Source organism: Ranitomeya imitator, chromosome 8, assembly GCF_032444005.1.
Source record: "Ranitomeya imitator isolate aRanImi1 chromosome 8, aRanImi1.pri, whole genome shotgun sequence".
Classification (NCBI taxonomy): domain Eukaryota; kingdom Metazoa; phylum Chordata; class Amphibia; order Anura; family Dendrobatidae; genus Ranitomeya; species Ranitomeya imitator.
In genome coordinates this window covers 138852800-138880242 of record NC_091289.1, presented here as the reverse complement: position 1 = coordinate 138880242, position 27443 = coordinate 138852800, and the positions used below count along the sequence as shown (strand labels likewise).

The window sequence follows — 27443 nt, the reverse complement described above, 5'->3', positions numbered from 1 at the left end:
TGCATTATGCTACTGTATATGGAGGCTATCTAGGGGGCCATCATACAGTATGGAGATTACAGTGTGGGGGTCATTATACAGTGTTGGAGCCATCAAACAGTTTGGGGACTACTAAGGAGTCAGTATACTGGGTGGGTGGTACTATACAGTGAGGGGGCATTATACTGTGTATAAGAGAGCATCATGCTGTGTATATGGGAGCTGTACAGGGGGGGAGACTCGAGAGACATTATTAAATGTAAAGTGGGCACTTGTTGTTATAGGGGAACTCAGGTAACTGTGGCTATCAAAGGGGCACACAGGGCAATATTACTTTCTAGGGGGTAAAATATGGGCACTGTTTTCTAGGGAACTTGCACCCAGTATTGCTATATTATAGAGGGGTGCTTTAGAATTTAAAGGGCACAGAGAACCACACAGCAGGTGCAGTAATTGGGACACATACGGCACCAGCGGCTCAGTATTGGGGTATCAGGTGGAGTAATAGGGACACATACGGCAGTAGCGGCTCAGTATTGGGGTATCAGGTGCAGTAATAGGGTCACATACGGCAGCAGCGGCTCAGTATTGGGGTATCAGGGGCAGTAATAGGGACGCATACGGCAGCAGCTGCTCAGTATTGGGGTATCAGGGGCAGTAATAGGGACGCATACGGCAGCAGAGGCTCAGTATTGGTGTATCAGGGGCAGTAATAGGGTCACATACGGCAGCAGTGGCTCAGTATTGGGGTATCAGGGGCAGTAATAGGGTCACATATGGCAGCAGCGGCTCAGTATTGGGGTATCAAGGGCAGTAATAGGTTCATATATGGTAGCAGCGGCTCAGTATTGGGGTATCAGGGGCAGTAATAGGGTCACATACAGCTGCAGTAGCTCAGTATTGGGGTATCAGGGGCAGTAATAGGGAAACATACGGCAGAGGCTCAGTATTGGGGTATCAGGTGCAGTAATAGGGACACATATTGCAGCAGCGGCTCAGTATTGGGTATTAGGTGCAGTAATAGGGACACATACGGCAGTAGCGGCTCAGTATTGAGGTATCAGGTGCAGTAACAGGGACACACACGGCAGCAGCAGCTCAGTATTGGGGTATCAGGTGCAGTAATAGGGACACATACCGCAGCAGCGGCTCAGCATTGGAGTATCAGGGGCAGTAATAAGGACACATACGGCGGCAGCGGCTCAGTATTGGGGTATCAGCAGGATGAGGAGTTTGTACAGGTTGGGAATAGATGGTGATCGGGCTGGAATATGAGATGTTAAATGTGTCTTTGTTGTATTCTCTGCAGGCGAGATGTAGCTGGAAGAAGTTGTCATGTTGGTCTGGGCCAGATGGAGAAGACGGGAAAAATGAACGATTCCTGTTGTGAACAGGTAATTCAGAACCACAATGGACCTTGAAGTCAGAGCACACAAAGTGACCTGACATTTACCAAAAACATAGGACGAGCTCTGAGACGTGGAAACTCTGCTGACCGCAATCCCTAATCCTATCACACCACACTAGAGGTAGCCGTGGATTGCGCCTAACGCTCCCTATGCAACTCGGCACAGCCTGAGAAACTAACTAGCCCTGAAGATAGAAAAATAAGCCTACCTTGCCTCAGAGAAATTCCCCAAAGGAAAAGGCAGCCCCCCACATATAATGACTGTGAGTAAAGATGAAATACAAACACAGAGATTAAATAGATTTAGCAAAGTGAGGCCCGACTTACTGAATAGACCGAGGATAGGAAAGATAGCTTTGCGGTCAACACAAAAACCTACAAACAACCACGCAGAGGGGCAAAAAGACCCTCCGCACCGACTAACGGTACGGAGGTGCTCCCTCTGCGTCTCAGAGCTTCCAGCAAGCAAGAAAAACCAATATAGCAAGCTGGACAGAAAAAATAGCAAACAAAAGTAACACAAGCAGAACTTAGCTTAAGCAGGATAGACAGGCCACAGGAACGATCCAGGAGGAAGCAAGACCAATACTAGAACATTGACTGGAGGCCAGGATCAAAGCACCAGGTGGAGTTAAATAGAGCAGCACCTAACGACTTAACCTCATCACCTGAGGAAGGAAACTCAGAAGCCGCAGTACCACTCTCATCCACCAAAGGAAGCTCATAGACAGAACCAGCCGAAGTACCACTCACGACCACAGGAGGGAGCTTGGCCACAGAATTCACAACAGTACCCCCCCTTGAGGAGGGGTCACCGAACCAGAGCCCCCAGGCCGACCAGGATGAGCCACATGAAAGGCACGAACCAGATCGGCAGCATGGACATCAGAGGCAAAGACCCAGGAATTATCTTCCTGACCATAACCTTTTTCCACTTAACCAGGTACTGGAGTTTCCGTCTCGAAACACGAGAATCCAAAATCTTCTCCACTATATACTCCAATTCCCCTTCAACCAAAACCGGAGCAGGAGGATCAATAGATGGAACCACAGGTGCCACGTATCTCCGCAACAATGACCTATGGAACACGTTATGGATGGAAAAAGAAGCCTGAAGAGTCAAACGAAAAGACACAGGATTAAGAACCTCAGAAATCCTATATGGACCAATGAAACGAGGCTTAAATTTAGGAGAGGAAACCTTCATAGGAATATAACGAGATGACAACCAAACCAAATCCCCAACACGAAGTCTGGGACCCACACAGCGCCTGCGGTTAGCGAAACGTTGAGCCTTCTCCTGGGACAAAGTCAAATTGTCCACTACATGAGTCCAAATCTGCTGCAACCTATCCACCACAGTATCCACACCAGGACAGTCCGAAGACTCAACCTGCCCTGAAGAGAAACGAGGGTGGAACCCAGAATTGCAGAAAAACGGCGAAACCAAAGTAGCCGAGCTGGCCTGATTATTAAGGGCGAACTCGGCCAAAGGCAAAAAGGACACCCAATCATCCTGATCAGCAGAAACAAAACATCTCAGATATGTTTCCAAGGTCTGATTGGTTCGTTCAGTCTGGCCATTTGTCTGAGGATGGAAAGCCGAGGAAAAAGACAAATCAATGCCCATCCTAGCACAAAAGGCTCGCCAAAACCTCGAAACAAACTGGGAACCTCTGTCAGAAACGATGTTCTCTGGAATGCCATGTAAACGAACCACATGCTGGAAAAACAATGGCACCAAATCAGAGGAGGAAGGCAATTTAGACAAGGGCACCAAATGGACCATCTTAGAAAAGCGATCACAAACCACCCAAATGACCGACATTCTTTGAGAGACGGGGAGATCCGAAATAAAATCCATAGAGATATGTGTCCAAGGCCTCTACGGGACCGGCAAGGGCAAAAGCAACCCACTGGCACGAGAACAGCAGGGCTTAGCCCGAGCACAAATCCCACAGGACTGCACAAAAGAACGCACATCCCGCGACAGAGACGGCCACCAAAAGGATCTAGCCACCAAATCTCTGGTACCAAAGATTCCAGGATGACCAGCCAACACCGAACAATGAACCTCAGAGATAACTTTATTCGTCCACCTATCAGGGACAAACAGTTTCTCCGCTGGGCAACGGTCAGGTCTATTAGCCTGAAACCTTTGCAGCACCCGCCGCAAATCAGGGGAGATGGCAGACAAAATTACCCCCTCTTTGAGAATACCCGCCGGCTCAGGCAAACCCGGAGAATCGGGCACAAAACTCCTAGACAGGGCATCCGCCTTCACATTTTTAGAGCCCGGAAGGTACGAAACCACAAAGTCAAAACGGGAGAAAAACAGCGACCAACGAGCCTGTCTAGGATTCAACCGTTTGGCAGACTCGAGATAAGTCAAGTTTTTGTGATCAGTCAAGACCACCACGCGATGCTTAGCTCCTTCAAGCCAATGACGCCACTCCTCGAATGCCCACTTCATGGCTAGCAACTCTCGATTGTCAACATCATAATTTCGCTCAGCAGGCGAAAATTTCCTGGAAAAGAAGGCGCAAGGTTTCATCACCGAGCAATCAGAACTTCTCTGCGACAAAACAGCCCCTGCTCCAATTTCAGAAGCATCAACCTCGACCTGGAACGGAAGCGAAACATCTGGTTGGCACAACACAGGGGCAGAAGAAAAACGACGCTTCAACTCCTGAAAAGCCTCCACAGCAGCAGAAGACCAATTGACCACATCAGCACCCTTCTTGTTTAAATCAGTCAACGGTTTAGCAATACTAGAAAAATTATTGATGAAGCGACGATAAAAATTAGCAAAGCCCAGGAACTTCTGCAGACTCTTCAGGGATGTTGGCTGAGTCCAGTCATAAATGGCCTGAACTTTAACAGGGTCCATCTCGATAGTAGAAGGAGAAAAAATGAACCCCAAAAATGAAACCTTCTGAACACCAAAGAGACACTTTGACCCCTTCACAAACAAAGAATTAGCACGCAGGACCTGGAACACCATTCTGACCTGCTTCACATGAGACTCCCAATCATCCGAGAAGACCAAAATATCATCCAAGTATACAATCAGGAATTTATCCAGGTATTCTCGGAAGATGTCATGCATAAAGAAGACATAGACTCATTTAGACCAGCAGGCATAGGAAATCCCACCATGACATCCTTAAGGGCTTCAGAGAGACCTTTTCTGAAAATAGCTGCCAGCGGACATTCATTCCATTGAGTGAGCACGGACCATTTTCTAAACTTCTGACAATAAATCTCTATCTCATCCTGACCCTGACACAGAGCCAGCAAATTTTTCTCTGCCTGATCCACTGAATTAGGTTCGTCGTACAGCAATCCGAGCGCCAGAAAAAACGCATCAATATTACATAATTCAGGATCTCCTGGCGCAAGGGAAAATGCCCAGTCTTGAGGGTCGCCACGTAATAAAGAAATAATGATCTTAACTTGTTGAACTGGGTCACCAGAGGAGCAGGGTTTCAAAGCCAGAAATAGTTTACAATTATTTTTAAAATTCAAAAACTTAGCTCTATCTCCAGAAAATAACTCAGGAATAGGAATTTTAGGTTCTAACATAGGATTCTGAACCACTAAATCTTGAATGTTCTGTACTCTTATAGTGAGATTATCCATCAAAGAGGACAGACCCTGAATGTCCATGTCCACACCTGTGTTCTGAACCACCCTGATGTAAAGGGGAAAAGAAAGACAGAACACAGTGCAAAGAAAAAAAAATGGTCTCAGAACTTCTCTTTTCCCTCTATTGAGAAGCATTAGTACTTTGGGCCTCCAGTACTGTTGTGAACAGGTAATTCAGAACCACAATGGACCTTGAAGTTCAGAGCACACAAAGTGACCTGACATTTACCAAAAACATAGGACGAGCTCTGAGACGTGGAAACTCTGCTGACCGCAATCCCTAATCCTATCACACCACACTAGAGGTAGCCGTGGACTGCGCCTAACGCTCCCTATGCAACTTGGCACAGCCTGAGAAACTAACTAGCCCTGAAGATAGAAAAATAAGCCTACCTTGCCTCAGAGAAATTCCCCAAAGGAAAAGGTAGCCCCCCACATATAATGACTGTGAGTAAAGATGAAATACAAACACAGAGATGAAATAGATTTAGCAAAGTGAGGCCCGACTTACTGAGTAGACAGAGGATAGGAAAGATAGCTTTGCGGTCAACACAAAAACCTACAAACAACCACGCAGAGGGGCAAAAAGACCCTCCGCACCGACTAACGGTACGGAGGTGCTCCCTCTGCGTCTCAGAGCTTCCAGCAAGCAAGAAAAACCAATATAGCAAGCTGGACAGAAAAAATAGCAAACAAAAGTAACACAAGCAGAACTTAGCTTATGCAGGATAGACAGGCCACAGGAACGATCCAGGAGGAAGCAAGACCAATACTAGAACATTGACTGGAGGCCAGGATCAAAGCACCAGGTGGAGTTAAATAGAGCAGCACCTAACGACTTAACCTCATCACCTGAGGAAGGAAACTCAGAAGCCGCAGTACCACTCTTATCCACCAAAGGAAGCTCATAGACAGAACCAGCCGAAGTACCACTCACGACCACAGGAGGGAGCTTGGCCACAGAATTCACAACAGATTCCATCAGAAAGAACGTCAGCGGTAAGACATTATCTGTAACTGTGCAGTGATCTGTTATATGTTCTGTAGGACTGGTATCTACCACTGACCATATGGCGGTAATATCCATATTGGTCTTTATATAGAGATTATCTTCAGTAATAGTGCAGTCATCTGCTGAGGTTCTCCTCCACTATTAGGGTGCATCACCCAGTTGTAATCAAGTTTACCTGGTTAGGGGCCTACTCAGAAGCTTCGCCCCCTTGAACCAAAACACTAGCTAAGCCTCTGCTATGGGGAGTGCATTATACTTTATGGAGGACTATGGGGAGTGTATTATACTATATGGAGGACTATGGGGAGTGTATTATACTATATGGAGGACTATGGTAAGTGTATTATACTATATGGAGGACTGAGGAGTGTTTTTTAATATATCTAGGACTATGAGGAGTGTATTATGCTATATGGAGGACTATGGGGAGTGTATTATGCTATATGGATGACTATGGGAAGTGTATTATACTATATGGAGGACTATGGGGAGTGCATTATACTATGTGGAGGACTATGGGGAGTATATTATACTATGTGGAGGACTATGGGGAGTGCATTATACTATATGCAGGACTATGGGAAGTGCATTATACTATATGGAGGACTATGGAGAGTGTATTATACTATATGGAGGACTATGGGGAGTGCATTATACTTTATGTAGGACTATGAGGAGTGCATTATACTATATGGAGGACTATGGGGAGTGCATTATACTATATGGAGGACTATGTGTTATGATCCGGTGACCTTGGAGCTGTATGAGAACTTTCACTGGAGAAAGTGGCCACTATACTGACCGCAACCCTGAACTTAACACCGCAACTAGAAGTAGCCGTATAGTGTACCTAACACACCTAGACACCTCGTCACAGCCGGAGGACTAAATACCCCTAAAGATGGAAATCGGAATATTATCTTGCCTCAGAGAAAATCCCCAAAGGATAGACAGCCTCCCACAAATATTGGCAGTGAGTCGGAGAGGAAAAAACATACACAGGCAGAAAAAACAGGATTTAGCACAGGAGGCCACTCTAGCTAGATATGACAGACTAGGACAGAGTTCTGTGCGGTCAGTATTAAAACCCTTCAAAAAATCCACAGCACAATATACAAAAAACTTCCTACATCTAACTAAAGATGTAGGAGCGTATATCTGCAACTCCAGTGAAACCAACCAGACTGAGAAAACTCAGACACAGTCTAATCTGGACAAAAGAAAAACAAACGAACAGTACTGAAAATAACCACACTGCATGTGTGCCACAGGAAAAGAAACAGACACTTATCTTTGCTGAACTGGCAGATAAGCAGGAGAGGCCAGGCAGAGATCCAACACTTCCAAAGAAACATTGACAACTAGAAAGGGCTAAAGGATCCTGCACACCTAAATATCCCAGTCAGAATTGTAATTATCCGATACACCTGGCCAGGACTGCAAGTCAGAGACAACTGCATTCCCACCAACAACCACTGGAGGGAACGCAAGAGCAGAATTCACAACACTATGGGACACATTATATTGTATGGAGGACTAAGCGGTGTGCATTATACTATGTGGAGGACTATGGAGAGTATATAATACTATATGGAGGACTATGGGGAGTGCATTATACTATGTGGAAGAGTAAGGAGAGTGTATTATACTATATGGAGGACTATGGGAAGTGCATTATACTATATGTAGGACTATGGGGAGTGTATTATACTATATGTAGGACTATGGGGAGTGTATTATACTATATGGAGGACTATGGGGAGTGTATTATACTATATGGAGGACTATGGGACACATTATATTGTATGGAGGACTAAGCGGTGTGCATTATACAATATGGAGGACTGTGGTGCACATTATACTATATGGAGAATTGTGAGGTGCATTATACTATGTAGAGGACTGTGGGGCGCATTAAACTATGTGGAGGACCTTGGGGTGCATTATACTAAACAAGCACAATGCTGCCTATTCATCAAGTGATTGGCTTGTTCATGCTGGAATAAAAATCATTGTTATCAGCAGCACATCGCCCAGTGAAAACTGCAGATGTGCTGCTGATAACATGATACTGTATTGAGACAGATTGAGCTAATAGTGATTGTTCTGTCCCCATCATTCTTCCTCAGCTGTTGGAAAGAGGCTGGGAAACAAGCATCAAACAACTTCAATATTGTCAATCACGCTCATTTCGCAGCCTGAAATGGACAGGAGAGGGCATGCACCATATAATCACCAGGAGAGATGGAGTGCAGGACTCAGCACCCCCAACTCTATGTCCCCACAGTATATCCTACAAAGCAATTGAAGATCTTCAGTGGAAAAAGTGACTTTGTTGGCCCAAGTGCAACTATTCTGGGACTTTTTCATTCATATCTACCTACCTTTCTACATATCAATCTTGCCATCCATATGTCTAAACATATACTAACGCATCTGATCGTCTGTCTATTCACATACTAACGCATCTGACCATCCATATGTCTAAATGTATACTAACTAGTGATGAGCCAATATACTCGTTACTCGAGATTTCCCGAGCACGCTTGGGTGTCCTCTGAGTATTTTTTAGTGCTCGGAGATTTAGTTTTCATCACCGCAAGCTGAATGATTTACATCTCTTAGCCAGCTTGATTACATGTGGGGAATCCCTAGCAACCAGGCAACCCCCACATGTACTTAAGCTGGCTAACAGATGTAAGTCATTCAGCTGCGGCGAAGAAAACTAAATTTCCGAGCACTAAAAAATACTCGGAGGACACCCGAGTATGCTCGGGAAATCTCGAGTAACGAGTATATTTGCTCATCACTAATACTAACGCATCTGACCATCCGTGTCTATTCATATACTAACGCATCTTACCATCCACATTTCTATTCACATAATAACACATCTAACCATCCACATGTCTATACACATACTAAGGCATCTAACCATCCACATGTCTATACACATACTAACACATCTAACCATCCACATGTCTATATACATACTAACACATCTAACCATCCACATGTCTATACACATACTAACACATCTAACATCCACATGTCTATATACATACTAACACATCTAACCATCCACATGTCTATACACGTACTAACACATCTAACCATCCACATGTCTATACATATACTAACACATTCAAATTCAAATTCAAATTCAAATTCAAATGAGCTTTATTGGCAGGACTAAGTACATGTTAGCATTGCCAAAGCATATGGTAAAAATACGGGGGTGGGGGAGGGGGGGCATATAGAGGTCCAGGGAATATCAAATTCCTTTTAGAGGATAGGGGATGTTTCCAGGGTGGGGTATAGGAGTCCATGACATATCGGGCTCTTTAGTCGGGGGATAGGGATATGTCCAGTGTTGGGGTACGGGAGTCCATGACATATCAGGCTCCTCTTAGTCTGTGGCAGGCACTGACATATTCCGCTGCTACGGCCACTGCACTTTCCTCTTCCCCCAGTATTATCGGCAGTTTCTCTTCCTCCTCCTTGGAGGTGAAATCTGGGAGGAGATCAGACAGCCTCTTGAAGTGAGTGTCCCTCACTGCGGAGTATTTGGGGCACCTCAGCAGGAAGTGGGCCTCATCCTCCACGGCCTCCTGGGGGCACTGCTGGCAGAGTCTGTTCTCTCGAGGCTTGTAGTTCTGTCGGTGCCGCCCGGATTCGATGAGTAGGCTGTGGGCGCTCAGTCTGTACCGGCTCAGGATCTGTCGATCTTTGGGGTTTTCTAGTTTCTCTAGATATGGGGCCAGTTTGTACTCCCTCTGTAGATTCCGGTATATTGTCAGTTTCTGGGATTTGTTTATGTCGTTCCTCCAGATGCTGAGATATTCCTCTTTGACTTTGTGTACCATTTTCTGGATTTCACCTTTTGTCAGGCCATGGAGGTTGATGGCTTGGTCAGACTGGCTTTGGGTACTTTTCCTTGGGAGGCTTCCTGAGGCTTCCTGGTGTAGGAAGGCTTTGTGATGGTAGGAGCTGGGACTGCTACTTTGTAGATGAGCCTTGAATGACAGCGCCTTCTTCTTTGTTGCGATGTGTAGTGGGAATCTGCCCAGCTCTGCTCGGCAGGCGCTATTTGATGTGCTCCGATGGACTTGGAGAAGATGCTTGCAGAACTCTAGGTGGAATATTTCTGTCGGCCCAGCGTCCCACTTTGACCAGTTTGGGTATGAGACTGGGCCCCAGACCTCACTACCGTATAGAAGAATTGGGGCAATGATGGAGTCAAAAATTTTTAGCCATACGGTTACTGGTGCCTTGAGGTGGTACAGACGCCTTCTGATGGCATAGAAGGCTTTGGATGCCTTGTCTTTTAGTGACTCTATGGCTTGCTTGAAGCTCCCTGACTGGCTGAGTTCTAGGCCCAGGTAGGTGTACCTGTTGGTTTCAGTAAGTGGATGGTTGTCTATCATAAAGGTAGGATTGCCAGTGGGTTTATGCTTTCTTTTCTGGAACACCATGATATTAGTTTTTTTCTCGTTGATTGGCAGTGCCCATGTGCTGCTGAAGGTCTCTAGGATTTTCAGATGATCTTGGAGGCCTTTCTCAGTTGGTGATAACAGCACGAGGTCATCTGCATACAGCAGAAATTTCACCTGGGTGTCATGGAGGGTGAGTCCTGGTGCTGAGGAGGACTCTAGGGCCACTGCCAGCTCGTTGATGTAGATGTTAAAGAGCGTTGGACTGAGGCTGCAGCCCTGTCTCACTCCTCGACTTTGTTGGAAATAGGCTGTCCTCCTTCCGTTGACCTTCACACTGCAACTGTTCTCTGTGTAGGAGCTTCGGATGACATCATATGTTTTGCCTCCTATTCCGCTCCCCAGCAATTTTAGGAATAGTCCTGGGTGCCACACTGAGTCGAAGGCCTTCTTGAAGTCCACAAAACAAGCGTATATCTTCCCGTTCTTTGTATTGTGGACGTGGCTCTTGATGAGGCTGTGCAGAGTGTAGATGTGGTCAGTGGTGCGGTGGTTTGGCATGAACCCTGCTTGGCTCTTGCTGAGGACGTTGTGCTCGGTGAGGAAGGTGAGGATCCTCTTGTTCAGGATGCAGTTGAAGAGTTTACCCAAGTTGCTGCTGACACATATCCCTCGGTAGTTTGCTGGGTCGTACTTGTCCCCATTTTTGTGTATAGGGGTTATGAGGCCTTGGTTCCAGTTTTTGGGGAAGCAGCCGGCCTGCAGTACAATATTAAATAGTTTTGTTATCGCAGCCTGGATGTCTGGAGGGCTGTATTTCAGCATTTCTGGGAGGATCCCATCTGGACCACTGGCTTTTTTACCTTTTATCTGTGTGATCCTTTCTGTTATTTCTGTCAGTGTGATTGGTGTATCCAGAGGATTTTGGAAATCTTTGAACTTTTCCTCCATATCTTTCAGTTTTTTCACAAGCTCTTTTTGTGCCAGGTTCAGGTCTTCACTTGGGATGTCATTGTAGAGGTCCTTGAAGTACTGGAGCCAGATGTTGCCGCTCTGGATGTGGAGGCTGTTGCTTTTCTGGTTGGATCCAAGGTGATTCCACAGTTCCCAAAATTTGTTGTCTTCAAGGGCATCTTGGAGTTGGAGGAGTTTGGTAGAGATGTCGTTTTGCTTTTTCTTTCTGAGGATGGCTTTGTAATTTCGTTGTACGGTGTGGTAGGCTTCTCTCAGAGTGGGGTTATTGGGGTCTCTGTGTTTTTTATTTGAGGCCATTCTTAGGGCCTTCCGTATGGTCTTGCATTCTTTGTCAAACCAGTTGTTGGGATTTTGTTTACTCGGTCTCTTGTTGATGATTCTTTTCAGGTCAGACATTTCTGCCATGGCATATAGAATGTCGTTAAGGTCTCTTACCGCTAGGTGTACTCCTTCTGGGTTGAGTTCATACACGTTATTATGGAAACATTGGAGCTTCTCCTTGATCTCTGGTCTGTTGATGGCATCTTTGTATTTTGGGGCCGACATCTTGGACCATTTGAAGGATGGTGGCAGGCTAAAGAGGCCGGTCTTTTGCGGGGTTTGTGAGGGTGATTTCTTTGTGGATTTGATGTATAGGAGCAGTTGGTTATGGTCTGACAGATGTGTTTGTGGGGTGACTATAAGGGCGCCAATATTTGTAGGGTCCATATCTGTGATGGCATAGTCTATCACACTGCTGCCCACATGGGAGTTTAGGGTATGTCTTCCCAGTGAGTCTCCCTTGGTGCGGCCATTGAGGATACGAAGTCCAAGGCTTCGGCATAGGTTCAACAGCGTTCTGCCACTTTTATTAACTGTGCAATCATAGCTGTTCCTGTCGGTGTGCACTGGGTTGTCACAGTCGGTATCTGCTCCAAGTATATAGATGTTTCCATCAGTGGTCAGGTAGTCTCTTTCTCTTCCCGTTCTTGCGTTGAGGTCTCCGTAGATGAGAACGTTCCCAAGAGTCTGGAAATGGGCAGCTTTAGTCTTTAGGGTCTCAAAGCTGTCTGGGTTGAAGTATGGAGACTCTGGAGGAGCTACGTACACTGCACAGAGGTAGATGTCGGCCACGGATGTGAGGATGGAGCGGCTTATTCTTATCCAGATATGGCTGTCTCCTCTCTTCACTGCTCTGATATGTTCATGGAGCTCTTCTTTGTACCATACTAATATTCCTCCTGAGCTCCGGCCCTGTTTGATGTTTTTGTTTTTCAGGGCGGAGACAGAGAATTCCCTGTATCCGATGGGGACATAGGATTCATTATTGGCCTTAGTCCATGTTTCAAGGAGGATCTGTATATCAATGTCTTTCAGTCTTTGGTTAAAGTCTGGGTCATTTGTCTTGTATCCAAAGGCTGAGGTGTTCAGGCCCTGGATGTTCCAGCTACTAATGATTAGAGTTGACATTGTGTAGCTGTATACCTTGTAATGGGCTGTCCTGCATAGGACATCTTGGGTTGCTGACTGGTGAACTTGTTGTAGGCAATTGGTCCAGTCGCGTGAGTTTCTTGCATATGGAGCTGATCATGGTCTTTATTTCTGCCAGCTCACTGCTCTGTTTCACTCTGTGTGGGGAGGGTGGTGTCTTCCATGGTTTGTGTCTCTCATAGACTGGTTTTCCATACAGGTTGCAGTTTTCAGTTCGTTGAGCATATTCCATATTAGGTCTGTTAGTTGGTGCTCTTCCTATAGGTTTTCGGTTTGTATGGGTTCTTGGTCCAGGGACTCTGTTGAGTACAATGTCTTTAAGTTCTTTGGCAAGAAGGCTGACTCCTTGGTTGTTAAGATGTTTGTCATCATACAGGTGGTGGAGGTTTATGATGGGATGTTGTGCCAGGGTGATGTCTAGCATCGTATTGATCTTGGCTATTAGTTCTCTGTTGAGAACACATCTAACCACCCACATGTCTATACACATACTAAGGCATCTAACCATCCACATGTCTATAGACATACTAACACATCTAACCATCCACATGTCTATACACATACTAACACATCTAACCATCCACATGTCTATACACATACTAACACATCTAACATCCACATGTCTATACACATACTAACACATCTAACCATTCACATGTCTATACACATACTAACACATCTAACCATTCACATGTCTATACACATACTAACACATCTAACCATCCACATGTCTATACACATACTAAGGCATCTAACCATCCACATGTCTATACACATACTAACACATCTAACATTCGCATGTCTATACACATACTAACACATCTAACCATTCACATGTCTATACACATACTAACACATCTAACCATCCACATGTGTATACACATACTAACACATCTAACATTCACATGTCTATACACATACTAACACATCTAACATTCACATGTCTATACACATACTAAGGCATCTAACCATCCACATGTCTATACACATACTAACACATCTAACATTCACATGTCTATACACATACTAATCATTTCAAAAACCTGACCTGCACATCCAAACATAGACTGAGTGTGAACAGGTGCTGAACCTAGAGTCGCCAACTCGTATATAGTTAAATAAGTAAGGCAGCACACTGCAGCGCTGGAACATACAAACTTGAAATACGAAATTTGAACTGCATTACTGCACTAGAAATATGAAAAATGAGAGCGTTTAGCGCATAAAAATGGCCAATTTTATGTGTACCTGGTAGCCACTTTACGGCATCTCTCTTATACCAGGTCCTACGCTTGCCTTACCTCGCTGAGAATAAACGTCTACATCTGAACGGGTACATGTGAAACCTCTTCCTAGACTAAAATTCTCTCTCTCTGTGGAGGGATATTGGACCTGCTGTAATCAAAACACCTGTGGCTAGAAGGCGGAGTGCACGATCAGAAGGCTAGAGAATACATTTCAAAAACCTGATCTGCACATCCAAACATAGACTGAGTGTGAACAGGTGCTGAACCTAGAGTCGCCAACTCGTATATAGTTAAATAAATAAGGCAGCACACTGCAGCGCTGGAACATACAAACTTTTTTTTGTTTTTGAAATGTATTCTCTAGCCTTCTGATCGTGCACTCCGCCTTCTAGCCACAGGTGTTTTGATTACAGCAGGTCCAATACCCCTCCATAGAGAGAGAGAATTTTAGTCTAGGAAGAGGTTTCACATGTACCCATTCAGATGTAGACATTTATTCTCAGCGAGGTAAGGCAAGCGTAGGACCTGGTATAAGAGAGATGCCGTAAAGTGGCTACCAGGTACACATAAAATTGGCCATTTTTATGCGCTAAACGCTCTCATTTTTCATATTTCTAGTGCAGTAATGCAGTTCAAATTTCGTATTTCAAGTTTGTATGTTCCAGCGCTGCAGTGTGCTGCCTTATTTATTTAACTATACACATACTAAGGCATCTAACCATCCACATGTCTATACACATACTAAGGCATCTAACCATCCACATGTCTATACACATACTAACACATCTAACATCCACATGTCTATACACATACTAAAACATTTCCACACAGTTCACATTACACTGTAAATTAGGCAAATTTAAATATTTGGAGACATACTGACTTACCTGAATTGGTATATAAATTTATTATAGCCAATATTAAAATTGATAGATAATGCCAACCAATTAATCACTGTTGACTTTTTCACACATATTTTCTTCTTGCAGTCATACAAATCTTCTTAGTCACAAAATACACTTAGTCACCACTTCTGCGACAAATGTTTAGCCAAGGTATTAATGGAAAATAGTGCTCGGACCAAGATCTAGTAATATAAGACATTTGCCAGGCTAATGCTGCTCAGTAAGCCTCGACAGAGCGGACAACTAGGACAACATGATCTTATGTTCTCATTTAGTATGAGAGCGATTCTTCAAGTGTTACTGAATGTTTTATGCTACATGATGTTTGTTCTGTGTAATATATGAATTTCATCACAGTAGTTGGTCCCTCTGCCTATATTTGCTGATGAAAAACACAGCTCCCACTCCATCAATGCAATATATGAATTCAAGCTTACAGATGTACAGTTAAAGCGGTCAAGTGTGTCCTGACCATTGGGGATACCGATGCATTCTCTGGTGGGGCTGAAGATGTGATTCAAGAAATATATTTGATACAAATGAAACATGAGAAATTTACTTTAACTCGACAGTAAAAAAAAACTACTAAACAAATACATTCATTTATCTAGTGCTTCTTGGGGGGGCGCTGATAGTATACTGGATGGACTCAAGTATGTAGACCTCCATTCTACCTGGTAGAAAAAAACTGCACACAAATTAGTGATTCCCATCTCAGGTGCATATACGGTGGGTGTAATGTGCACTGACAACTCTGGAATAAGATAGTGAATAATGGACGTCATGCTATACCATCTGGCAGGTTGATTGGTGAATATTCGTTTTATGGAAGCTAAGATACCAGTTCCTGGTCAAAGAGATATCGATGTATAAAGTTTGGTGAAAGAGGACAATGGCTTGGGCTTTTCTCAAGGTCCAGGCTTGAAGTTGGAGAGATGTGGCTATAGCTTCTGCATGCCCAGTTTCTCGTGCTCAAAGGATCACAAGTTGGTAATGAACTTAAGTTTACTGCACAGACGTCAATCTTCAAAGGGAACCAGCTTTCTGCCTATGCACAGTGTGCACAGAAAGTTGTTAATCAGTAGTGTGGGCTGGTCATATAAAATGCAGCCTTCAGAAAACTGGTAGATCTGTAGCCTATAAAGCAGTAATCTTGTCAAAACTGCAGCAAGCAAACCAGTAAGTGATAGATAGTTGGAATCAGGGTATCTGCCTTTATGTCATGGCACTGTCAGATGGGGTAGCAAAAACCTGGTGTCTGATTCCCTTTAAGTGATATAGAAAATGCAAAGCACAGCCGAGGGGGGAGGTGCACAGTCGATAGGTGCCCAAACCTTGATATATAGAAAACAAGTGACTAGCACACTCCTAGGGATTGTGATGCAAAATGGAGGGGTTTATTTACATACAAAGTCACAAACGTTTCGGTCAACTCTAGACCTTCATCAGTGTGCTAAGTACACCCGTATGTAAGGTAGAGCCCCAAATGGAATGTAAATAAATGGCATCAAAAAATATAACTGGTAAACTCGAACCAGGACAAACAAATTGGAGATGTCTAATGGAAAGGGTTAAGCCAAGGGGAGGGGAGAAAACCCTTATAGCTAAAGAGCTATGACGCAAATCAGCGCACAGGAGAGACCAAACTCCGCGGTGTTCATGTAATGTGGTGTGAGTGTATTAATATACTCACGTGTCGCCGTTCTCTCCGGGATCCACCACTGCTCTTCTCCTCTTCTCAGTAATGTCACTGGAATTGCCACTAGCCAGCTCACTCCATGCGTGAGCAGGACGTCTCTTATACAATGTGGGCCTATGATGCTTCATTCTTCTTGCTCCATAGACTTACCATATTTTTCGGACTATAAGATGCACCCCAAATTTAGAAGAGGAAAATAGGGAAAAAAAATTAATGTGAAAATGAGGGTCTGTCTTATAGTCTGAATTTAGCATACCGGTGGGGGTGGTGGTACAGCGAGGTCACAGGAGGCAAGGTCACCGCTGCAGGAAGTCAGTGGGACGATGTTGTGGGCCCCAGGCCGGGAGGAGGGGGTGTCCCGGTGATGCGCCAATTTCCTGAAGCAAACCGCCGGTCGATCAATGTGCAGAGTGGGTACTCCGCTTCTGCCTTGCACTGCCGACATTTTCCTGAAGCCCACCAGGAGATCAATGGTTCCTGCCTTCCAGTGCTGGGACACCCCTTCCTCTCAGCATCGCTTGACTCCTGCTTCCACCAACGTCCTGCAGTGGCTACCCTACTTCCTGTGACCTCCTCTCCACCGGTCACTACCACCTCTGGTAAGCTACTTTCAGACTATAAGACTTATAGTCCAAAAGATATGGTACATTATAAAAGCCACTTCTGGGTCACGCTGAGCTCTGCAGAGTCTGAAGAGCGGTGATGTCACTGAGAAGAGGAGAAGAACCGCGCTGGATCCCGGCGAGAGCAAAAGTGGGTAATATATTAACATGGAAACTTACTGCATAGTCAATAGCAGTTTATATTACTGAATAACATAACCTGGACATGAGTTTGGCATTTACAATGAGAATGCCCATAGATTAATCTGGTCTTCAGACCAAAGTGCCTCCAAATTGTGGGTAGAGAAGGCAGGAAAACTAAGCCTTTCTTTATCTTTTGCTACCACATTTTTAGTGGAAAACTCATTTAAAGGATCTTTTTTAAGTATAAATGTGTTATGCCTACTGCCTGGTACATGACTTCTCTAGAGTTATTTAAATCTCTGACTCTTAGCCCATGTACATGAAATTATACAATATATCACTTATATCGGAGTGTTCTTTTAACCCTTTTCCAACATCGTGCATAATAGTAGGCCGATGTCGGACTCCCCCTGATATGTCTATGACTGTCCTGAGGAAGACTACGAAACACGTAGAAATAAAGTCTATTCTCCATTACATTTACTAGGACTTCTCTGGTACATTATCCTGACAGGTGAGCAGCGCAGTCTGATGCCCCATTCTCTTCACCTAGCAAAGAATCCCCTTTTCAAAATATACATATAAAGCAACATAACGCTAGAAAATACCCATGTAGTAAAAGTAAATGACTCCCTGCATGTATGTGACATTTATGTAGACCTTAATCTCATCAGTATCTACCATCTATTCTTATCAGAACATTTCGGACTCGGTAAATATGTATTTGTATTTGTAACACAAGATGAAATTTCATATATTGGAAGCGGATCTTGTCTTCTACCTCCTGACCTCTTATAAAGGGAGGAATTATTGCGCTCAGATGTTCATTAACTGCAGCTGTGATTCCATCAGAAGTTACAGAACTGTAAATGACTTGGGGGGAACTGAGTAATGTCAGGTGTTTAGAAGACACCGCTCATGTATCTTAGTATCCTCCAGGCCGTATTTCTTACAGAATGAAAGACATCTATGAGCGTTTGAGACGTATTCAATCATGCAAGAGTTAATGCCGAATGACTAAACTTTGGAACTCCTTCCAGTTGTGAGTGGTTTCTGCACAGCTGGATGGAGAGGATTCTCGTGAAACATCTGGCTGATCCCTGGAGCCCTTCTGGTTGCTTGTCGAAAAAACCATGTTCTGATTCAAGAACTGACAAAACCCCAGATGCTTTAACCCCTTTGCTACCTGGGTCATTTACAATAATCTGGATTTGTAATGAATATTCTGCGTAACCGCAATAGCAAACAATGCATCGGTTAAATATAAAGGGAAAAATGGATGAAGTCTAGTTGTGTTCATAAAACATAAAAAAAGCTAAATTTATAAGATTTGGGATAATTTTGGAATAGTTCCTCTGTTGTATAAGATGCCTTCATGGTGCACAGGTGTGGAAGATGCTGTGCTCCCGTCACGTTAAGCTTGTAACAATGTCCTATTTGTTTGATCTTGCTTGGCCCAAGGTTGTGCTAAGTCTTGAGACGATTTCCACAGTGCTCCCTCTATTTCTGCACCATGAAAAGTTCTATTGTGCGTAAAGACATCTGGACTGTCGATGAGAAAACTGCCCAAACTCAACATTTAGAGGCCATGTCAAGAAGTGTTAGCTGCTAGCGTAAGATAAACTATGTGTTTCAACATGAAGATCAGCAGCCCTAATGTCTGTAAAGTGACAACGACCTAGCGCTGGGTTATGTCTATATCAAATGACACAAGCCGAACCTTGCAACCTCTCATTGCTTCCCAAACATAAACTCTGGCATAAGGGATCATGAACGGAGACTAACTGCTATACCAGACACAACCATAGACAATGGTGGCGCTATATTTTATACAAACCCTTATAAATAATTATTGGTATCAATCCTCCCAATCAAAATGAAGACTGTCAATTGATGTATACTTGAATGCACAGAAAATCTTAAATGCAACTTATTAACTCTTATGGAGTTCTTCAGGAAAAACAGCCTGTAGTGAGACAAAATAAGACACTTTGGGATCTCTAGTTTAGAAGGAACAGGTTTGTAACCTTTCAAGGGAATCTGTCACCAGCTGTTTGCCACCTACTCTGAAAGCAACATAATGTAGAAATGGAGACCCTGATTCCAGTGATATGTCACTAACTCGGCTGTCTGCTGTAGTTTTGATAAAAGTCTGTGTTTTATCAGCAATAGATTGTCACTAGAAGACTAGTAAACCAGCTGCCATGTAGTCCTTTATATTAATGAGCTCTGTGCAACCCCGCCCCCACCACTGATTGGCAGCTTTCTGCCAATGTACAATGTATCAAGAAAGCTGCCAATCAGTGGCATGGGTGGGGTTATACACAGCTCAACAATTGGTGAACTGGAAGATCTGAAGCAGAAGTGATTTTATAAAACTTACAGCAAGCAGACCAATAAGTGACATATCACTGGAATCAAGGCCTGTGGAGTCCCTACATTATGCTGCTCTCAGATAGGGGAGCAAAAACCTGAAGACAGATTCCCTTTAAGTATTAGTACCTCAGCTTTGGCCAAAAGCTACATTTTTAACCTTTTGCCCAGAATGTCATTTTAAAGGCTCATCCATAGACTGTATCTGGCATTGAACATTAGCCCTATTAAAGTAAATGACATTAATCTGTAATACCATGCACATCTAATGGACAGATATGAAATTGTTTGTTTCAAGCTTTTTTCTTCTTGTCCAAAACAAACACTTGAAAGAGAAACTGTCAGCATGATTTTCTAATGTTAACTAATGGCTGTAATATAGATTAATTTGATACCTTTGGTAAATAAATCCGCTTTGTTGTTCTTCTTTTATCACCATTTAAAGTTTATTGCTAGTTAGATTTCGGTGCACAGGGGCTGGACTGTGCACTCGGCGTCTCCCTATCAGTGATTCCCGATCCCTCTGTCTGCCTTTAGTTTGTGAATGACTTGCCTTCTCAATTTGAAATCTCAGCAGTGACCTGTCATCCACAGACCGGCGGCCAGCGGAGGGGCTGGGAAATTACAGGCAAGGATTAGAAGTCCCAATACACAGTCCGGCCCCTGTGCACCGAAATCTAGAAAGCAGAAAACTTCAAATGGTGTTTGAAGAAGAACAACAAAGTGGATTTCTCCACCAAAGGTATAAATGAAATTAGTATTACAGCACCATTACAGCCATGGCTTTCATTTACATTACAAAATCATACTGACAGGTGCTCTTTAAATGAGTTTTCCAAGAATAAATAAAAATAATGAAATACATTGTCATTCTAAATTCCTAAATTAGCAAATCAGACTAGTTTTGTCTAAGGAGGTAAATGCTGTAGTGCATTAAATTATCCACTGTTTTGTTATAATTACAAAATTTATCCTAGAAAGTTAAGTGAACAGGTGCCAGTGAGCATGTGCAGTAGGAAGCTCCATCCCCTCCCTTCTTGTGTAGGAAAATGCACTCCTAGTGGATATTCTGTTCTAATAGTTAAGATACCAGGGTGCTGAGGTAAGAAGAGGCTGCTCAGACTGCTGTTCACCATGTCTAGCTGATCTAATACTGCAGATACCAGGAGTGCTGAGGTAAGAAGAGGCTGCTCACACTGTTGTCTACCCTATCTGATGGAATTCTGGAGTTACCATGAATGCAAAAAGTAAGAAGAGGCTGCTCACACTGCTGTCCACCCTGTCTATCTGATCTAATACTGGAGATACCAGGAGTGCTGAGGTAAGAAGAGGCTGCTCACACTGTTGTGCACCCTATCTGATGGAATACTGGAGTTACCATGAATGCAAAAAGTAAGAAGAGGCTGCTCACACTGCTGTCCACCCTGTCTATCTGATCTAATACTGGATATACCAGAAGTGGTGAGGTAAGAAGAGGCTGCTCTCACTGCTCTTCTTATTTGATCTAGTTCTGGAGATATCAGCGGTGCTGAGGTAAGAAGAGGCTGCTCTCACTGCTCTCTTCCTTATTTGAACTAGTTCTGGAGATATCAGCGGTGCTGAGGAAAGAAGAGGCTGCTCACACAGCTGTCCATCCAGTCTATCAGATCTAATACTGGAGATACCAGGGGGGCAGAGGTAAGAAGATGCTGTTCACACTGCTGTCCAACCTGTCTATCTGATCTAATACTGGAGATACCAGGAGTGGTGAGGTAAGAAGAGGCTGCTCTCACTGCTCTCCTCCTTATTTGATCTAGTTCTGGAGATATCAGTGGTGCTGAGGAAAGAAGAGGCTGCTCACACAGCTGTCCATCCAGTCTATCAGATCTAATACTGGAGATACCAGGGGGGCAGAGGTAAGAAGAAGCTGCTCACACTGCTGTCCGCCTTGTCTATCTGATATAAAACTGGAGAGACCAGGGATGCTGAGGAAAGAAGAAGCTGCTCACACTGCTGTCCACCCTGTCTATCTGGTCTAATACTGGATATACCAGGGATGCTGAGTAAAGAAGAGGCTGCTCACACTGCTGTCCAACCTGTCTATCTGATCTAATACTGAAGATATCAGAGGTGCAGAGGTAAGAAGAGACTGCATACACATCTATCCATCTTATTTTTCTGATCTCAAATTGTAAATACTAGGGGTCCTGAAGTAAGAACCAATTTAAATAGAGTCTGTCACCCCCAAAACGCAAATCAAACCAACTATAAAATACTCTATGTAATTTAGCTCTGATAAGAATCATACCAGTAGTGTAAATTTTACTAACTGCATTTAATATAAATTATTTTTTTAGATATGTAAATGATGGGGCTTGGCGCACCCTTAGTGTGGCCAACAGCTCACTGCTCTGATCTGACACCCAATTATAATCCTTTAATGATGCTCCCTTTGGAGTGCTACCTCAATTAAATCCTCAGCCCCATATGTAATGACACGAATACAGGCAGTGTCTGGGTGCAGGTGCGTTTTCATCCCTCTCCTGTCTGTAGCAGCTGTTCACCACACACAGGATCACACAGTATCGAGCGGCCAACGATGACAGAAGAGAGAGATCAGAGAGAGCTCTGACAATGTATGTTCATGAGCATTTGGAGCCAACATTGTTAGGGTGAGCACTCTTATCCCTCTCTCCTATGAGCATCATCTGCCCTGTGCTGTTTGATCCTTAGTGAAGTGAATGGCTGCTGCAGACAAGAAAGAGGGTTGAGAATGCACCTGCACACTGACACTGCATGCGCTCTTGGCTCCTGCAGTGTCAGTGTGTACAAGACTTGGAATTCAATGCAGGCAGAGCTCCAAAGTAGGCACTGTCAATCAACAAAAGGGGAGGTCTCGAGAGTTGTATTTGGGGAGCACTGAACTCTTGGCCATGCCAAGGGTGCACCAAAGCCCCCTCATTTACGTATCTAACAAAATGTTTTTTCATACAAATCACAATAAATTATACACTGCAGATATGATTTTTATAAGGGTTAACCTATGAATGTATAAATGGATTGATTTCATTTTAAAGTGCGTTAGGCCAAATTTCACAAGTATTTTTGATGTCATATTTTTAGGACAAAAAAATGTTTAAAAACAATTTCTCTATGTTAAAAAAAAAACAATTACTGCTTGCAACACTGATTTTCCCTAAAGACAATAAAGAACAAGCAACACATAGGAGTACGGTAAAGAAACTGCTCAAACAACTTCCTAAAGTGCATTATAATATGTTTGCATTTGCAACCGGGTGAATTTAAACACTCAAAGTATGCCACCAACTGCAATACTGTATAAGAAACGAGGAAATGTGATTCATATCCTCCTTCTTTCTTCTGGGTCATTTCAGATACTGAGTGATAAGTTGTCCACGTTTTCTGCTCGCCTCGGTGTTGCTGTCAGTAGGAGGACACGTGCCCACACTGTACAATCATCACAGCCCTGCAATGTCTTGCAGCAAACTGCTGGGACCTGCAACTACATAGGAGACGATATGTAGGGACGGCAGACAAACACTTCCACACGCCTGCAGCTAATTGTGAAGTGACTCAATGATCACATCATCCAAGAAGAGTCCATGTGAGAGATATCACACAAGAGCGCCAAAGTCAGCCATCCCAGATATTAACCCTCGAAATACTGTATGATAGTGGTGATGTGACAGGCCAGAAAAAAAAATGACTACCATCCTAGATATTAATCCTAAATGAGTAAGAATATTCCCGAAAATAAGTCTGAAGAAAGCTACAGTACAGACCAAAAGTTTGGACACACCTTCTCATTTAAAGATTTTTCTGTATTTTCATGACTATGAAAATTGTACATTCACACTGAAGGCATCAAAACTATGAATTAACACATGTGGAATTATATACTTAACAAAAAAGTGTGAAACAACTGAAATTATGTCTTATATTCCAGGTTCTTCAAAGTAGCCACCTTTTGCTTTGATGACTGCTTTGCACATTCTTGGCATTCTCCTGATGAGCTTCAAGAGGTAGTCACTGGGAATGGTCTTCCAACAATCTTGAAGGAGTTCCCAGAGATGCTTAGCACTTGTTGGCCCTTTTGCCTTCACTCTGCGGTCCAGCTCACCCCAAACTATCTCAATTGGGTTCAGGTCTGGTGACTGTGGAGGCCAGGTCATCTGGCGTAGCATCCCATCACTCTCCTTCTTGGTCAAATAGCCCTTACACAGCCTGGAGGTGTGTTTGGGGTCATTGTCCTGTTGAAAAATAAATGATGGTCCAACTAAACGCAAACTGGATGGAATAGCATGCCGCTGCAAGATTCTGTGGTAGCCATGCTGGTTCAGTATGCCTTCAATTTTGAATAAATCCCCAACAGTGTCACCAGCAAAGCACCCCCACACCATCACACCTCCTCCATGCTTCACAGTGGGAACCAGGCATGTAGAGTACATCCGTTCACCTTTTCTGCGTTGCATAAAGACAAGGTGGTTGGAACCAAAGATCTTAAATTTGGACTCATCAGACCAAAGCACAGATTTCCACTGGTCTAATGTCCATTCCTTGTGTTCTTTAGCCCAAACAAGTCTCTTCTGCTTGTTGCCTGTCCTTTGCAGTGGTTTCCTAGCAGCTATTTTACCATGAAGGCCTGCTGCACAAAGTCTCCTCTGAACATTTGCTGTAGAGATTTGTCTACTGCTAGAACTCTGTGTGGCATTGACATGGTCTCTAATCTGAGCTGCTATTAACCTGCGATTTCTGAGGCTGGTGACTCGGATAAACTTTTCCTCAGAAGCAGAGGTGACTCTTGGTCTTCCTTTCCTGGGACGGTCCTCATGTGAGCCAGTTTCTTTGTAGCACTTGATGGTTTTTGCCACTGCACTTGGGACACTTTCAAGTTTGCCCAATTTTTCGGACTGACTGACCAATTCTTAAAGTAATGATGGCCACTCGTTTTTCTTTACTTAGTTGCTTTTTTCTTGCCATAATACAAATTCTAACAGTCTATTCAGTAGGACTATCAGCTGTGTATCCACCAGACTTCTGCTCAACACAACTAATGGTCCTAACTCCATTTATAAGGCAAGAAATCCCACTTATTAACCCCTTACCGGCATCGGACGTACTATACCGTCCGATGCCGGCTCCCCTGCTTTGATGCAGGGCTCCGCGGTGAGCCCGCACCAAAGCCGGGACATGTCAGCTGTTTTGAACAGCTGACATGTGCCCGTAATAGGCGCGGGCAGAATCGCGATCTGCCCGCACCTATTAACTAGTTAAATGCCGCTGTCAAACGCAGACAGCGGCATTTAACTACCGCTTCCGGCCGGGCGGCCGGAAATGACGTCATCGCCGACCCCCGTCACATGTCCGGGGGTCGGCGATGCGTCTCCATTGTAGCCATAGAGGTCCTTGAGACCTCTATGGTTACTGATTGCCCGTCGCTGTGAGCGCCACCCTGTGGTCGGCGCTCACAGCACACGTGCAATTCTGCTACATAGCAGCGATCAGCAGATCGCTGCTATGTAGCAGAGCCGATCGTGCTGTCCCTGCTTCTAGCCTCCCATGGAGGCTATTGAAGCATGGCAAAAGTTAAAAAAAAAAGTTTAAAAAAATGTGAAAAAAATAAAAAAAACATAAAAGTTTAAATCACCCCCCTTTCGCCCCAATCAAAATAAATCAATAAAAAAAATATCAAATCTACGCATATTTGGTATCGCCGCGCTCAGAATTGCCCGATCTATCAAATAAAAAAAAGTATTAACCTGATCGCTAAACAGCGTAGTGGGAAAAAAACTCGAAACGCTAGAATTACGTTTTTTTGGTCGCCGCGACATTGCATTAAAATGCAATAACGGGCGATCAAAAGAACGTATCTGCACCGAAATGCTATCATTAAAAACGTCATCTCGGCACGCAAAAAATAAGCCCTCAAACGACCCCAGATCACGAAAAATGTAGACGCTACGAGTATCGGAAAATGGCGCAATTTTTTTTTTATTTTTTTTTAGCAAAGTTTGGAATTTTTTTTCACCACTTAGATAAAAAATAACCTAGTCATGTTTGGTGTCTATGAACTCGTAATGACCTGGAGAATCATAATGGCAGGTCATTTTTAGCATTTAGTGAACCTAGCAAAAAAGCCAAACAAAAAACCAATGTGGGATTGCACTTTTTTTGCAATTTCACCGCACTTGGAATTTTTTTCCCGTTTTCTAGTACACGACATGCTAAAACCAATGATGTCGTTCAAAAGTACAACTCGTCCCGCAAAAAATAAGCCCTCACATGGCCAAATTGACGGAAAAATAAAAAAGTTATGGCTCTGGGAAGGAGGGGAGCGAAAAACGAACACGGGAAAACGAAAAATCCCCTGGTCATGAAGGGGTTAAACCTGACAGGGCACACCTGTGAAGTGAAAACCATTCCCGGTGATTACCTCTTTAAGTTCATCAAGAGAATGCCAAGAGTGTGCAAAGCAGTCATCAAAGCAAAAGGTGGCTACTTTGAAGAACCTAGAATATAAGACATAATTTCAGTTGTTTCACACTTTTTTGTTAAGTATATAATTCCACATGTGTTAATTCATAGTTTTGATGCCTTCAGTGTGAATGTACAATCTTCATGGTCATGAAAATACAGAAAAATCTTTAACTGAGAAGATGTGTCCAAACTTTTGGTCTGTACTGTATATTAACCCTAATATTAATCCTTCAAAGATAACAGTGAAGAAGTTCTGAATACTACACCCAAGTTGGGTAAAATGGTCAACGGCAGAGCTCCTACATGGGGTATTACTAAAGGGTTGTCACATAGACAACTTTCATCATCTATCCACAGTATAGATGATAAGTGTATGATCCCTGAGTTTCCATACTACTGCTTTTATCACACAGGAGAATCTGGGTCTCCCATTCTTATAATCGGTGGGGGTCTTAGCAGTGAGACCTCCAGTGATCATACCTATTCTGTGGACAGCTGACGCATGTTATTTTTAGGGAACCCCTTTTAAGTTCCCAGAATGCAGACCCGCTTGGCCTAGAAATCTCAGTCTAGAGTGCACGTTGTAAGGTCACAGCATACGTTGTGACATCACGAGATCACAATGTTTCCCCGACCTTACAAAGTTCATGCGAAAAGATATCCAGGCTCTGGTAGCTGCTAGAAGTCTTGGCCTAGACTTGAGTGTGCATCCTAAGGTTGCAACACAAGTCTTAACATCACAATGTCACTGTAAACTTATAACTAGATATGAGCGAATATGCTCGGAATCTGAATTTGTTATATTCGTGCCGAAACTTATGTTTAACGATCATTTCCGAACATATTCGCTCATTTCTAATCCCATTGACTCCAATGGCGTTCGGCTGTGTTCGGAGAATATTGCAAATACAATATTCGCCAGCAATCGTAATCTGAACCGAATATTGAAAAATTTGCTCAACTCTACTTAGAACGCGTATGCACAGGGATGTCCAGAACCTGCAAGTTCCTGCTGTGCGTGACGATGCCTGGCGTTTCAGCATGTGGCGGCAGTAGGAAGAGGCATTTTGT

At 43.7% G+C, this 27443-nt stretch overlaps 1 protein-coding gene across 1 annotated transcript in view; it reads right to left on the bottom strand.

The window, feature by feature from the left end:
* LMX1A (LIM homeobox transcription factor 1 alpha) overlaps positions 1–27443 on the bottom strand; it is a 203802-nt gene that overhangs the window by 151338 nt on the left and 25021 nt on the right. The gene's annotated exons all lie outside the window — the stretch shown is intronic.